We start from the raw sequence: 14,337 nt of genomic DNA on the forward strand, positions 1-14,337 counted from the left end.
GATGTTTTCTTGCATAGGTAACTGACAGGCCCATTTGGATTAAGTCATAAAGGACAGGAAGGTACTATGTCTATGTTCTTTACAAGAAATCCTCTGGGTAAATAGTAAACTTATAAAGTTCTGTGCAGTTTAGAATGTCCTGACTCGACTCAGGCTGGATATTCAATTCAGATTCCATTTTTTTAAGCCAACAGTTAGCATCCTGCATTTTCAGTGCTTTGGTTTTAGGCCGCTGATCATAAGGGACACTCCCATCCCTGATGACCTTCAAGCCTGCTAATATCTACTGCACTAACATAAACCAAATTGTGTCTTAAAAATGTTTTTTCAAGACATTATTAGATACACAGAACTGTTGGGTTCTTTATCATTTATTAAATGAAAATACATGGAATATAAATTTATACACTTTGGCTTTGGAAAATTTTGGAAGCTCCTTTCCCAAAACATTTAGTGAGACTCCAGAAACAGTCATGGAAGTGAGTTCCAGTGTGAGGCTGCAAAAGCAAGCTTGTCAAGGATGAAGTAGGGAAACAGGTCAGCAGGGTTTCCCATACAGGCCTTCACAGCCAACAATTCAAGTAGGAAACACAGGTAGTGGTGATAAGAAAATCTGAAGTTGAAGAGTAGGGAACTAGTTCTTTCCACCATTTGTCCATTCCACCATCATGGAGCACAGGAATGTCCTGGCAGATGCTCTCAAGAGCATCACCACCAATGCTGAGAAGGGCCAATGCCAGGCCCTTATCAGGCCATGCTCCAAAGTTATCATTTGCTTCCTAACTATGGTGATGAAGCATGGTTACACTGGAATATGAGATAATTGATGGTCATAGAGCTAGGGAAATCATTGTGAACGTCACAGGCAAGTGTGGAGTGATCAGCCTCGGATTTGATGTGAAGCTCAAAGACCTAGAAAAAAGTGACAGAATGATTTTCCCCCACACTGTTGGTTTGGTCCATTGTGCTGACAACCATAGCTGGCATTATAGACTATGAAGAAGCAAGACAGAAACACACAGAAGGAAAATCCTGGGAGTTTTTTCTAGGGCTGTAAAATATATGCATAAATAAAATGCTGGGGGTAGAGGGACCAAAGAACATGCTCTGCACAGAGGCTGCCTCCTAGTGTGTTTTGGACTAAGTATGTACCTGCTTATTGAGGTTACTCCTCCGGGTGTCACCCCAGACCTGACTCACCTCAACAGGGTTTCAAGCAGCTCACTTGCAGGCAAGAGACTAGCTTAGGTCATGGGTGAACCAGTCCTCCTAGAGATGACCTCCCTGACAGCCGTGATTGTCCATGTGATTCAGAAATGGGGTATGGAAAACTGTAAAGGAAATGTTCATATTTAGAGCAGGTGGCCTAGTTAGGTCTACATAGGGCTCTGACCAGAAGACAAAACTGAGTAAGAAGTAACATGTGCATTGAAAGAGAACAGTGTTCCATCAGGAGTCACTGACTCCTAGATCTGGCTGTACCTTCAGCCCCTCTCCAGGTATAGGCAAGGTACTGACAGGTCACCCACTGTGACCCTGTAGTCCCAAGGGGTCTGATCTTTCCCTCTTCCCCTGCCAGCTGGAAATCAGAGACAACTTGACTGTAAGCACATGCTGTGACTACTGATTACCTATAGGAGTAGGAGCCTCTCTTTTTCTTTGGGGACTGAACCCTCTTTAGAACCCTCACAATGCTGTCTCTGTCACATTAGTCTTTTAATTAATCGCTTCCTCAAAAGGACAGTCCAACTCAGTGTCCTTCTTGACCCAGCCTTACAAAGAGCTGAGCACATAGGCAGTTATCAAGGATGCCTCACAAGCAACATTCAAGATATCCCCATCCAGGCCATGAGGGAAGAACAGCATCAGCGGTACCAGATGTTGAGGAGTTCTGTTCAGCAACCTCCACTTGGGGGAAGACAGGATTCTTGTGCTACAGAGAAGAGTATCAGTAAGGGTCAGTGTGAAGCAAAGCTGAAGTCTACTGAGGAGAGATTCCAATACAGACTTGCACATGGGAGGTAAGACGGAGAGACAGAGAGGTACAGAGCATTAGCTACCCTAGAGTGGGCACAGGCTGCTCCAGAAAAGTCTCCTCCATTACTTTTATTATAAATTGTTTAGTGTTTTAAACTTCATAATACTAATATTCCTCTTTCATAAATCCACTGTGACAATGAATTCAGTCAAAACCCTTCCAATCACTGCTTATGTTCAGTGTGCAAAAGTGAGTTATGACCAACTTTTTTTTTTTGTCTTTTTGAAACAGGGTCTCCCTGTAGCCCCAGCTGTCCTGTAACTCACTATGTAGACCAGGCCGGCCTTGAACTTACAGAGATCTGCCTGCCTCTGCCTCCCGAGTGCTGGGATTAAAGGCATGCGCCACCACGCCTGGCAGTTATGACAAACTTTTAACTGTAATGGGAAACATAATGAGCAGTGCTGTTCTTGAAGGAAAACTGCATCTCTCCTAATACCCATGATTTCAGTATTAATTGCATGTTTGGATGCTGTTCGTGGTAGTTAAACTGAAATAAATAGATCCAGCAATGTGCACAATTTAAAATTCAAATTGTCTTACCCTCTTAGGAAGTCTGGCCCTTCTTACTGATTCTGGCAACTTTCCAATTTTCATTGTACCATTAAAAACTCTAAGTGGTGTTGAGGGGGAATAACCACGCATCTCAGGCATAACTTTTGCAAAATTAAGTTGGAAGGCCATCTGGCTCCACTGTCTTATTGAATTTGTTACTTTTTTTTTGTCTTTTTTGAGACAGGGTCTCCTTGTAGTCCCAGCTGGCCTGGAACTCACTATGTAGACCAGGCTGGCCTCGAACTCATAAAGATCTGCCTGCCTCTGCCTCCCAAGTGCTGGGATTAAAGGCATGCAACACCACGCCCAGCCCAAATTTGTCACATTTTATAGGTAGTTGAGTTTCTATCCTAATAATCCATCTCTCCAAAGGATAACAGGAATTACTTTATCATATAAGCAAACTGCTGCATTTAGGGTCATTCACATGACATTCTTACTCCCAAAATCTCATTGTTTACACAGATTTCTATATTTTTATTTGAAGATTCAATGTCTGTATTAGAAATTTTTCTGTTGCTATGATATAAACAACTCACCAAAGCAACTTATAGAAGGAAGAATTTATTTGACCCTATGGTTTCAGGGGAAATAGTCTATCATGGCAGGGAGGCATGGTGGCTGGAGGTGGCTGGGGCAGAACCAGCAGAAGCTAAGCTCTCACATCATCACATAGGCACAGGAAGTAAGAGAGCAACTGGAGATCCAGCAAGACTTAAGAACTCTCTAAGCCTGCCCCGAGTGACATTTTCCTCCAGGATAGCCACACCTTCTAAGACCTCCAAAAACAGCACCAACTGGGGACAAAATGTCCAAATACTTGGAGCCTATGGGGGATATTTTCATTCAAACCACCACTTTCCACCCCCTGGCTCCCATAGACTCATGGCCATATAAAATGCAAAATGCATTTAGTCCAACTTTAAAAGTCCCCATTGTCGTTACCAGTCTCAATACTATTCAAAAGTCCACAGTCTGAGACTCAAGTAAATACCTTAACTGTAAGCCTGCGGTCACCGCCAGCAGCGGCCACTCCTCTGTTCTCATGGGTGCTACTCCTTTGTTCTCACAGGGGTCAAGGCTGCTCCTCCACTCACCCTGGGCTGAAGCCGCTCTTCTGCCTGTCCTGAGCTGAGGCCACTCTTCTGTCTGCTCTAGGCTGAGGCCGCTCTTCTGTCTGCCCAGTGCCATCTTCTGTTGTTGCTACTTCTGCCCGGTCCCGGACCCCAGGGCTCGTGAGGAGACTGTCAGCAGAGCCACATTCAGACACAGGAGACCAGGTTCAGTGACACAGGTCTGCTTTATTGCAGGAAGGCACAAGCTTATATAGGGGTAGTGATCCATTCACAGCACAGCAAGTAGGATACCTTATTAGCATAACAGGTTTAGCATCCTATTAACATAACAGACTTAATGTCCTATCACAGAATAGCGGGTAGGATGCCTCATTAGCATAATGGATTTCAGATTACAGAGCCTGGATTCCTGGAAACTACGTGACCCTGACTGTTGCAATATCTAAGTGTTGCAATTTGGAATTTCAAGGGTAGTGATTAGGGAGTGGCGAGCTCTAGGCATCAGTCTCATGATCTGCCAGTGGGAGCAAATGTCACAAGGCATTCCTTGAGGCTCCAGCAGTTGGGCCGTTGCCTCGGGCCTGCTGTATGGCTGTCAATAAGACTTTCACCCTAGGCTCAAGCCTGTCTCCCACATAAGCCCCTGTAAAATCAAAAGACAAATTACATACTCCCAACATACAGTGGAACTGAATACAAATTACCATTCCAAAAGGGAGGAATAGAAACATAGTAAGGAAATACTGGACAAAAGCAAGACCAAAAACCAGCAGGGCAAACACCAAATCCAGTAGCTCCACATCTGACTTCTGGGACTTTACTTCCAAAGGGCTTAGATGGCTCAGCCTCTCTAGCTTTGCTGTATGCCACACACATCTCTCCCTTGGGTTGGTACCACTCCCTGTATGCAGGTCTTCTTGGCAGATGCCTCACAGCTCTGGCATCATGAACGTTTTCTTGAGGTGTCCATTGCCAACCAGGCTTCACCTTCACAGCTCCACACAATGGCCTATCAGGGCTTTCCTTATGCAGGATAACCCCTGCTGCATGCTGCCTGGCCTCAGCAGCTCCCTGAAACCCCAGAGGAAGAACTGATGACCCCTTCACTCTTGCATCTTTCATGCCTCTAAAGCCAGCACCAGGTGAAGGACACTGCCAAGTTTGACTGCAAGTTTCAGATGGATTCCAGCCTGCTTTATCCATTTTAGAAGCTTTTCTCTTCAGTGATCCCTACAGCATTTTCCTTTCACAAATTGGAAGCTTAACTGGGTGTTGTTTTGCCCTGGAGGCACTCTCTCCATTGTTTAAATTTGAGTCTCTAGGCCCCTCCTTAATCACTTTAATCTCCTTAATCACTTTAATCTCCATATCAATGGGATCCTCTCCATCACATGGCAGGGCTCTAACATTCGTCTTCCTAGTGCTCTTTTTCAATCCATCCTGTACATTCTGTATTTCTTTCTGCCCCATTTGCTCTTTTTCTCTGTAAATCTGTATAATATTCACCAGTAACAGCCATGACACCATTTCTACATTAGGCTGTCTTGAAATTTCTTCCACCAGAGAAATTAGTTCATGGATTTTCAACTTAGCCTCAGGTGAGCTTTTTGGCTGTGGGCAGACTCCAGCCAGACTCTTTGCCAAAATATCCCAATTGCTGCTTAAGTCCTTACTTCCCTCTGGAACTACATTGTTCTCAACACTATTTTTTCCAGGAGTCTACTAGAATGACCTGTTAAGCTCTGTTTACAACAATCAACTGCTTTTCTAGCCTAAACTTCCAAAATCTTCCACATTTTTCCAAAACACCACATGGTCAGGTTCTTCACAGCCATACTGTATTAGTCACTTCTCTGTTGCTATGATAGAAACAGTGACCAAAGCAATTTATAAAAGAAAGAGTTTATTTGAGCTTACGGTTCCAGGGGAATTACAGTTCATCATGGCAGGGAGGCATGGTGGCTGGAGGTGGCTGGAGCAGGAGCAGCAGAAGCTAAGCTCTCACATCATCATGCAGGCACAGGAATCAAGAGAGCAACCAGAGATCTAGTAAGGCTTAAGAACTCTCTAAACCTGCCCCCAGTGACATGCTTCCTTCAGGATAGCCACACCATCTAAAACCTCCCAAAACAGTATCACCAACTGGGGACAAACTGTCCAAATACTTGGAGCCTGTGGGGGACATTTTCATTCAAACTACCACAATGTCTAAATCTCTAGCACCATCAAATGGATTTGTCTTATCTTTTTTTGAGGGGAGACTGTGCGTGTATGTATGTGTGCATGTGTGTGGGTGCACATACATGCACGTGTTTGGAGGCTCAAAGTTGAAGTTGAGATTCATCTTCAATCACTTCCCACTTTGTGTATTTTAAAAAATATTTTATTTATTTAAATTTTATATGTATGGGTGTATTGCCTGCATGTATGTAAGTGCACTTGTGTTGTGCAATGCCTGAGGAAGTCAGAAAAAGGTGTCAAATTCCCCTGGCACTGGAGTTACAGATGGCTGCCATGTGGGTGCTGGGGACCGAACCTGAGTCCTCTGCAAGAGCAGCCACTGCTCTTAAACACTGAGCCATCTCTCCAGCACCACCCACCCACTTTGTGTATTGAGGGAGGAAGGAACTCTCGCTGAACACTGAGTTCACCACCTCTAGCTAGTCTAGTTAGCCAGCTTGTCTAGCTAGCCAGCTTGTCTAGGGGATCTCCTGTGTCTGGTTTCCGGGTGGGTTTAGAGGTGACTGCCTGGCTTTTTATGTGTGTTCTGGGGATCATGACTCCAGTTCTCAATCTTGCACAGCAAGGGCTATAATCAGCGCCATCTTATCTTTACCCACATCCAATTCTGTCGCATCTCACCCTGACCTCATCTACACTGCCACTACTTACCCCTTCTCGCTCTGTGGTCTCTCACTTCCACATCTCTCTGAGGCTTCTTCTTATGCCCCTCAGCTGCCCTTACTACTTTGCTGACCTAACAAGTGCATGTTTCTCCCTTCCCATCCTCCATGGAACCACCAGCCATCACAGTTGCAGCTCCTGCTATTCTGACCTTAGGTAGCTGTTCCCTTCCCTGCAGGTCCTCACTGCACTGTCTGCTCATTTTGCATCTCTGCTCAAGGAATCCTCTCCTGACCCTCCATAGCATGACAGGCCCAGCACTGTGCATCTACTGTTCCCTCATGTCTGTCTGCTTCATAGAACTGTCCTCCTATGACATGGACATAGATGCCTTCCTCCCCAACTTGGCTGCATCCACTTGCCTAGGATCATCCCAGCCAAACTTGCTGACTTCTATGCTCTGTAAGAAAGGAAAGGCAGGGGAATCAGCCAGCCTCTGAATCAACCAATTGGCCCTAGTTGCTCAAGGAGGAGGGACTAAGGGTACCTAAGTTGAAGGAGCACAGAGGGAGGTCCCCCCCACTCTCTTGCCCTCTCTCACTATTTTATATGGCTTCTGGGAAGTCACGATCCGTTCCATGCCTGTATGGAGACTTTCCAGTGCAGCCTTAAGAGAGGCACACCCACACTCCTGTGAGTAGACCCTTATCCATTGCTCTGTAAGCAAACCCAATAAACACTTTGGTTTCCTAAAATGCTATTTGGAGAAATTAGACCTCGGTTTGCCATAGGAACCAAGGGAGGAGGGGGCCAGACGTTGCTTGTACCTCCCAGAAGGAATTTTAGCAACACTGTCACTAGCTTAAATGTTTATATGCTCATCTGATTACTGTCTTCACCCACCCAGCAGCTTCCAGACCGCAACCAGACAGAGTTTCGTTTTATTTTCTATTACTGTTCCTCAGCACTCAGCAAAGTTCTTCTGCTAAAGCGAGCTCTCAATAGATGAACGAACAAATGCCAAGAAAAGATTTTATTTTCTCTTTGTTCCTTTTTCCTTTCTAGTTTCTTTTCACCAAAAAGTAATGATGATAATCCTATTATTTCCCTGCAGCAGTGTGATACCACTTTATGGAGATGCCCAAATAAAAGCAACCTGACTCTTAGCATCCATTTCAAACAACAGTGGGACCCTAACTGTTCTGAGCACTTATTTGTTCCTTCAGATTTCTTGCAGAACTGTGTTCTTGAACAAAGGCCTCGCCTTCTCTTTATTGAAACCCTACATCTAGCATGACATGGGATAAAGAGAAATTTGTCTTATCAGAAGATAATGTCCCTTTTTGGATTTTTTGTGGGGTTTTTGTTTGTTTGTTTGTTTGTTTGTTTGTTTTGTTTTGAGACAAGGTCTCCCTATAGCTTCAGGTGGCCAGGAACCTGCAATGTAGACCACGCTTGCTTCAATCTCACAGAGCTCCACCTGCCTCTGCCTCCCAAGTGCTGGGATTAAAAGCATATGCCACCATACCCAGTTGATAATGTCCCTTTTGACACAGAACAGCACACGCAACCACAAACAGACATTATGACTTTAATCCCACCTGTTGTTAGCAATGGAAACAGGATAATCCATTGCTTCTGATGAACAGAGCTGTTTGCTGTGCTATTATTTTACAACACACACACACATACACACACACAACACATTATCTTAAATCAAGAGCAAGGAGAAGTCATGAGGGATTAATGCTCTATGCTTACATTACAAGAAGAGCCCAAGGCCTAGTAGGCTTGTTTATGTTCTTAGCAAGCTGATATAGTGTCTTGGAAGTCATTCCCACATCTGTGTAACACCTTGGTCATAGTTAAAATGGTAAAATTTGAAACAGACTTCTAATTTATCACCTCACATTAGACCACTACCGAAGACCACCTTGGTCATAGTCAAAATGATAATTATTTACATTGTTTGCTGATATTATGGAGGTTTTTTTTTTTTGTCTTTTTGAGACAGGGTCTCCCTGTAGCCCCAGCTGTCCTGGAACTCACTGTGTAGACCAGGCTGGCCTTGAACTCACAGAGATCCACCTGCCTCTGCCTCCCAAGTGCTGGGATTAAAAGTGTGTGCCACTGAACGTGCTAGGCACACATACATAGAAAGAAATTCTTTGTGTGTAATAAAACTATCTGAATGTGGCTAGCTTATCTTGATATGGGGGAGGCCATGCAGAAAACCATAGCTCTTTTGCTTTTTACATTGTAAGCATCCTTCAGGCAACAGTTTTTCTCAGACAGCATGACCAGGTCACAGCCACCGCTCTCCAGGGGTTCCCTCACCTATACAGCTTCACATCAGCCCTGGGACACTGGAGAGATCTTCACACATGTGCTTTCTCACACAAGATGTCAGACATGGAACTTTTTTCTACTCATACATTCTATCATATATGCGTTTACATTTTACAAACTGCTTGATAACTTTTGTTTCCATCATGGCAAGAGTTTTGGGCTTGTTTGTTTGTTTTGTTTTGTTTGTAGCTACTGTAAGTGCTCTTACACATGTGTCGAATAGATCAAACTGTTTGATTGGGAGGTGTTTGTTTGTTCATTGGTCGGTTTGTGTAGCAAGGTGACATTAAGATAGACTTTCCTATCAGTTTCTTTTACCCTCAGACAGCTGCTCCCTCTCAGCTATGTATGGCCCCATTTATAGTTTTGAGGGACATGTGGCACATATCAGAATACCCTAGTTGCCGATCCCCACTCCCATCACCATACAGCCTTCAGCAAGCTCAAGAGATCTGGAAATATTAGGAAAGAGATTCACAGCTTCCCTTTGGAAGCAGGTAATATCAAGAATCCAAAGAAATTAAGCAGGTAGGAAATGGAAAGAGACTCTTGGAAGTCTGAGAACGAACAACTCTGTTGAAAGATCTGTCTTCAGCTGTGAAATAGGGGGATAATATCCACGCTTTATTCAAAGGTTTCCATTGCATCAGGAAGAGGCTTCATCTGATATTAAAATATGTTTTAAAAGAAAAAGTGTGATGTGATGCAAGTATGGGTGTGGGTGGTGTGTGCTGTTTGTTTTCCACAAGTATTCAGTTGCAGCTTTTCAGGAAGGTGGCAATTCAAGGGATTTCATTGTCAAAGCCTATGGAAGAAGTGAGGAAAGGCTGCGTGATTATGTGTTTCTAATATAACATTCCTTGAGTTCTTTATCAAGTCTCAGAATTGAAGGAACATGATGGCAGCTGGTGCTGGTAGGAATTAGCGTGCTTAATTAAAAATTAGATGTAGATACTGGCAGCTTGGGTTTCACAAGATACCTGTCCTACCTACTGAGGGGAATTTCAGTTCCACCTAGTCCAGTCAGCACATCGGAACTCAGAAGCCTGCTGTTCTGCAGGGAGGGAGAGACCATCGACAGGTGTCTAGGAAAATGAACAAAGAATTATAATTATTGCCATGAAAATTATTTTTAAGTGTTTAAATTGTGTTTACTCAAAAGTATAGGAAATGCAAAAAAATTATCCCTCAAGCTCACACAGGGCAGCAAAGCACAGGTAGGATACTACTGCAGGGGGCAGTGGCTGGGGAGATGGCTCAGTTGGTAAAGTGCTTGCCATACAAGCATGGGGACCTAAGTTCAGATCCCCAGAATGATATATAAAGAGAGGTAGAATGGGGTGTGCCTATAATCCTAGTGCTGGGAACCAGAGGCAGGAGGATCATGGAGACTTGCTGGCCAGTAATTAGTGAGTTCCATGTGCAGCAGGACACTGTCTCAAAAAGTAAGGCAGAAAGCAGCAGTGGAAGACAGCTGATGCCAACCTTGGCTTCCGTGTGCATGCACACATACATACACATGCATTACACACACACACTGCACATCCATAAACACACATATATACACCACACACTCAGAAACACAAAATTCTGCTGCACTTCCTGCTTGATGAATGCTTATATTTGCAGCTTAATTCCTTGTGAAAATCTGTGATTATATTCTATGTTCAGTTTGCAGGGTAACAATTACATTTAGGATTGAATTTACAGCTAGAGTCAATGTCAAGGTCATGGCTAAAGACAATTTCACTAAATATTTTTATCTAACATGTTTCTAAAAGCTGTTTCTAATGTTTAATTATGGAGCTATTCTGTTTTAAACATCTCTCATTATAGATGCAGATACATTTCAGTTTTCAGTGTTTTCTCATATCTTGCTGAATCTCTCCTCTCTAGTTATTAAATTTCTAAAGCTAAACTTTGGTCAAAATGCTTAAATATCATATAGGCTGTTTGATTTGTGCTAACCAAATTATTTTCCAAGACCCCAGTAATACTATCAGTGGTGTATCAAAGTGTTTATTTCACCACAGACAATATAACTGAGCAATAAAAATTTTTTGATCAATTAATGAAAAATTATAAAGCTTTATTTTCATAATTTATATTGTATTATTTACGAGCTTTTATAGCTTTGTACCTTTAACTTATTTTGTGAGTTATCTTTATATATATTGTATTAGTTACCTTTTCTGTTGATGTGATAAAATAGCATGACCAAGGCAACTTATAGAAGGAAGAATTTATTTGGCTTATATCACTGAAGGGAGGCATGGTGGCAGAGGCAGCTGGAACAGAAAGCTGATCACTCACATCTTCAAGCAGGCACAGGAAACAGTGAGAGAAACCAGAAGAGAGCAAGTCATATATCTCAAAGCCATCCCCCACCCCGTGACACACTCCCTCCTAAAGTTTCCATGACTGTCCCCAAATAGCACCACCAAATGGAGACAAAGTGTTCAAATATTTGGCCCCTATGGGCGACATTTATTCAAACCACAATTTTCAATAGAGATGTGTTTTTATTGATCTCTAAATACACACAATACCAGATATATTAATGAATAACTTTTGAAATATTTCATCAACTTTTGATTTCTCTTTCAGTTTTTCCAAAGTGTTTTTGACATTCATTTGTGAGTTACATACTGAGGAGTTTCTATGGGCTCATACTATTCTGAGCCCCAGTAAAATAGGAATGAATGTAATCGCCAAGACATGAGAAGAGGTATTCTAAGAAGGAATTTTCCCCTACCCTTCAGCTATCAGATTATCGAGACAGTGGACTAGAATGAATTAAAATTTCCTCAGAGATCCCATGATAGAGGAAAGGAAAGGCTCATACCTTGGTGACAGCCAGAGGAAGAGACTTCATATAGTCTGACAGCTCATCAAACCGCTTTGCAGGATAGACTGGTACTCAGACAATGCTTGGCCATAATAGTCAAAAATAGGACTGCTTAGTTATTCACGTCTCTCGCCTTCTTCTTAAACCAAAACCTCATATTAGTACTCCAGAAGACAGACTTGCTTGTCACAGGACCCTTTTATATGTGCCTCTTCCCAGTGTGGCCAGATTAAGTAAATCTTCTTTGTCTGCTTTTTAATATTACTTTTCTTTTAGTCATACTGGCATGGGTGGGCAGACCCAGACCTAGTTTGTGGGGATAGCCAAAGGCCAAAGGCCAAAGGCCAAGCTTTTAAGAAAACAAACAAAAAACCTTTGTAAACATAAAGAATACATTAAGAAAAAAATTCTAGCCTATGTGAAAATTGAACAAAAAGATATGTATTTATATATTTTTATGTATTATATATTGATCTGACTCCATATCTATATTAATAAAGAACTGGAAAGATCTACTTGAGCCAAATTTGGAAGATAAAAGAGTTCATAATGATGATGCTTATGTTTCTGACTTACAATAAAAAACCTGAAACTGTCACTCATTTAGAGAAAAATGGGTTTACACAGGGCAAGGTTTAGAGGGAGAAGATGAGGAACACACTTTGAACATTGCATTGTTAGAGACCTCTGAGGTTGGCCAGTAGTAATTTGTGGAGAAAGTGACTTTAAGAGAATTCTGAGCTACAGACACTCATGTGGGAATGATTGGTAACATTCAAAGCCCTGGGATGAAATGCGGTCACAAAACTAATGATTATACATCAAAAAGAAGAGGTACAAAGGCCAAGTTCCAGAAAACTCCAACCAGCATAGGAATGTGATTATAGCTGTGTGGGAGATGGACAGTTTATTTAAGGTAACACAAGGGAAGAGAACAGATAGCAAAATGGGTGTTAGGGGATGGATAATGTGACAAGAACATAAAAACCTTCTCTGGCAGCTTCCATTTCATTAGTAAAATAGAAGGCAAATTCATCAGCAAAAGATGATCTATACATTACTTTTCGAAAGGGAAAATTCACTGAGCCAGTTGCTTTATTATTTTTCCATTGCTTTTCAGCTTAGAAATACTCTTCCACATTGAAGCCAGCCAAAATCCTCACCTTTTCTTCAAGATTTTAATGTACAACTTTCATGTTGTGATTAGTACATTTACATTCTAAAGGAATATTACATAAATTTAAGTAAGACAGTAAACTCAAAATCTATAAATCAATAATTGACCAATTTTACTATTTCAATATATACATATGGTAGAGATTTATTATAAACAAGATTTTAAAAGACTAACCTAAAACAAACTGATTCAGCTGGGCTGCATGGTTTAGCTTACACAATGTGACCACAGCCCAGTTATAAACTTAGATATGGAGTCCTTGTGTGTATCCATGCTGCCTCCTAGAACCCCAAAGGCACGATGTGAATCCACCTAAGGTAGACCCCAGAAGGTGAGAGAATACAGGGAGGCGGAGCACAGATGCCTCAACAGAAGGGAGCCCACCTTCCCACACAGCCACACTGGATGGATAGCCATGGGAATGAGTCTGGCAAACCAGAAAACCACCCAGCGGAGCCCAGTCTAATTCTTCAATCTGCTGGATCATGAGCAAAAAATGGTTGCTGCTCTCTCAAACTAACACAGTTGGCTGGGCTTGATACATGGGCATAACTAATTCAACACTTGTTCTGAATATCTCTTTTTTTTTTTTTTTTTTTTTTTTTTTAAAAATTTGTGAGTCTCCCTGTAGCCACAGCTGGCCTGGATTCACTATGGAAACCAGGCTGGCCTCAACCTCATAGAGATCCACCTGCGTCTGCCTCCCCTCCTGAGTGCTAGGATTAAAGGCATGTGCCACCACACCCAGGTTTGTTCTGAATATTTCTGTATGAGAATGAGAAAGGACCAACACAATAGCCACCAGAAAAAGTTAACTCCATAGTGTAAACAAGCCATTAGTCAAGTTAAAGGTGATGTTAATTAGAAAGGGAAATATGAGTTTAGAACATAACTTTCCAAAATTTCCTGTGCCTAGTACTATAACTCCTAGATGTTCAGGAAAAGAAGGGTCTCTGCGGGGAAATAATTTGAAGAAAGCATGCATAGTTCATTCTCCTATTGAGACTTCATGCACATAAAGCTTCTAAGAAACTGTTAGTACTTGCCCTGAAGCCCAGTGAACACTAACAGATTCTGAAGAACCTACCAACCTTACCCTCAGCAGCATAATCATTCTTGTTATTTGCTGCCTATATCACACATAAGTTTACACCAAATATGTAAATTCAGAAACTGGAAGCTTTCTGGGGCTGAGGAGATAGTTCAGTCAGCATGGGGACCCAAGATTCCCATAATCTGTGTAAAGAAAAGTTGGGTGTGATGGTACAGGCTCATAATCCCAAGTGTGGGGAGGTGAAGAAAAGTGGTCAGCCAGTCTGGCCTAAGTGGTAAAGCCCTGACCAATGAGACACCCTGCACTAAAAACCAAGGTGAACAGAGTCTGAAGAATGATGCTAGAGGTTGATTGCTGACCACCACATAAATATACATTCGCATGTGTATGTGCACA

General features: G+C 42.3%; 1 pseudogene; it reads left to right on the forward strand.

Moving 5' to 3' along the window:
- Window positions 1–668: 668 nt before the first annotated feature.
- LOC108491533 lies at window positions 669–1,057 on the forward strand (annotated as a pseudogene).
- Window positions 1,058–14,337: the final 13,280 nt, after the last annotated feature.

The sequence above is a fragment of the Nannospalax galili genome, unplaced genomic scaffold (assembly GCF_000622305.1).
Source record: "Nannospalax galili isolate Female #2095 unplaced genomic scaffold, S.galili_v1.0 scaffold162, whole genome shotgun sequence".
Classification (NCBI taxonomy): domain Eukaryota; kingdom Metazoa; phylum Chordata; class Mammalia; order Rodentia; family Spalacidae; genus Nannospalax; species Nannospalax galili.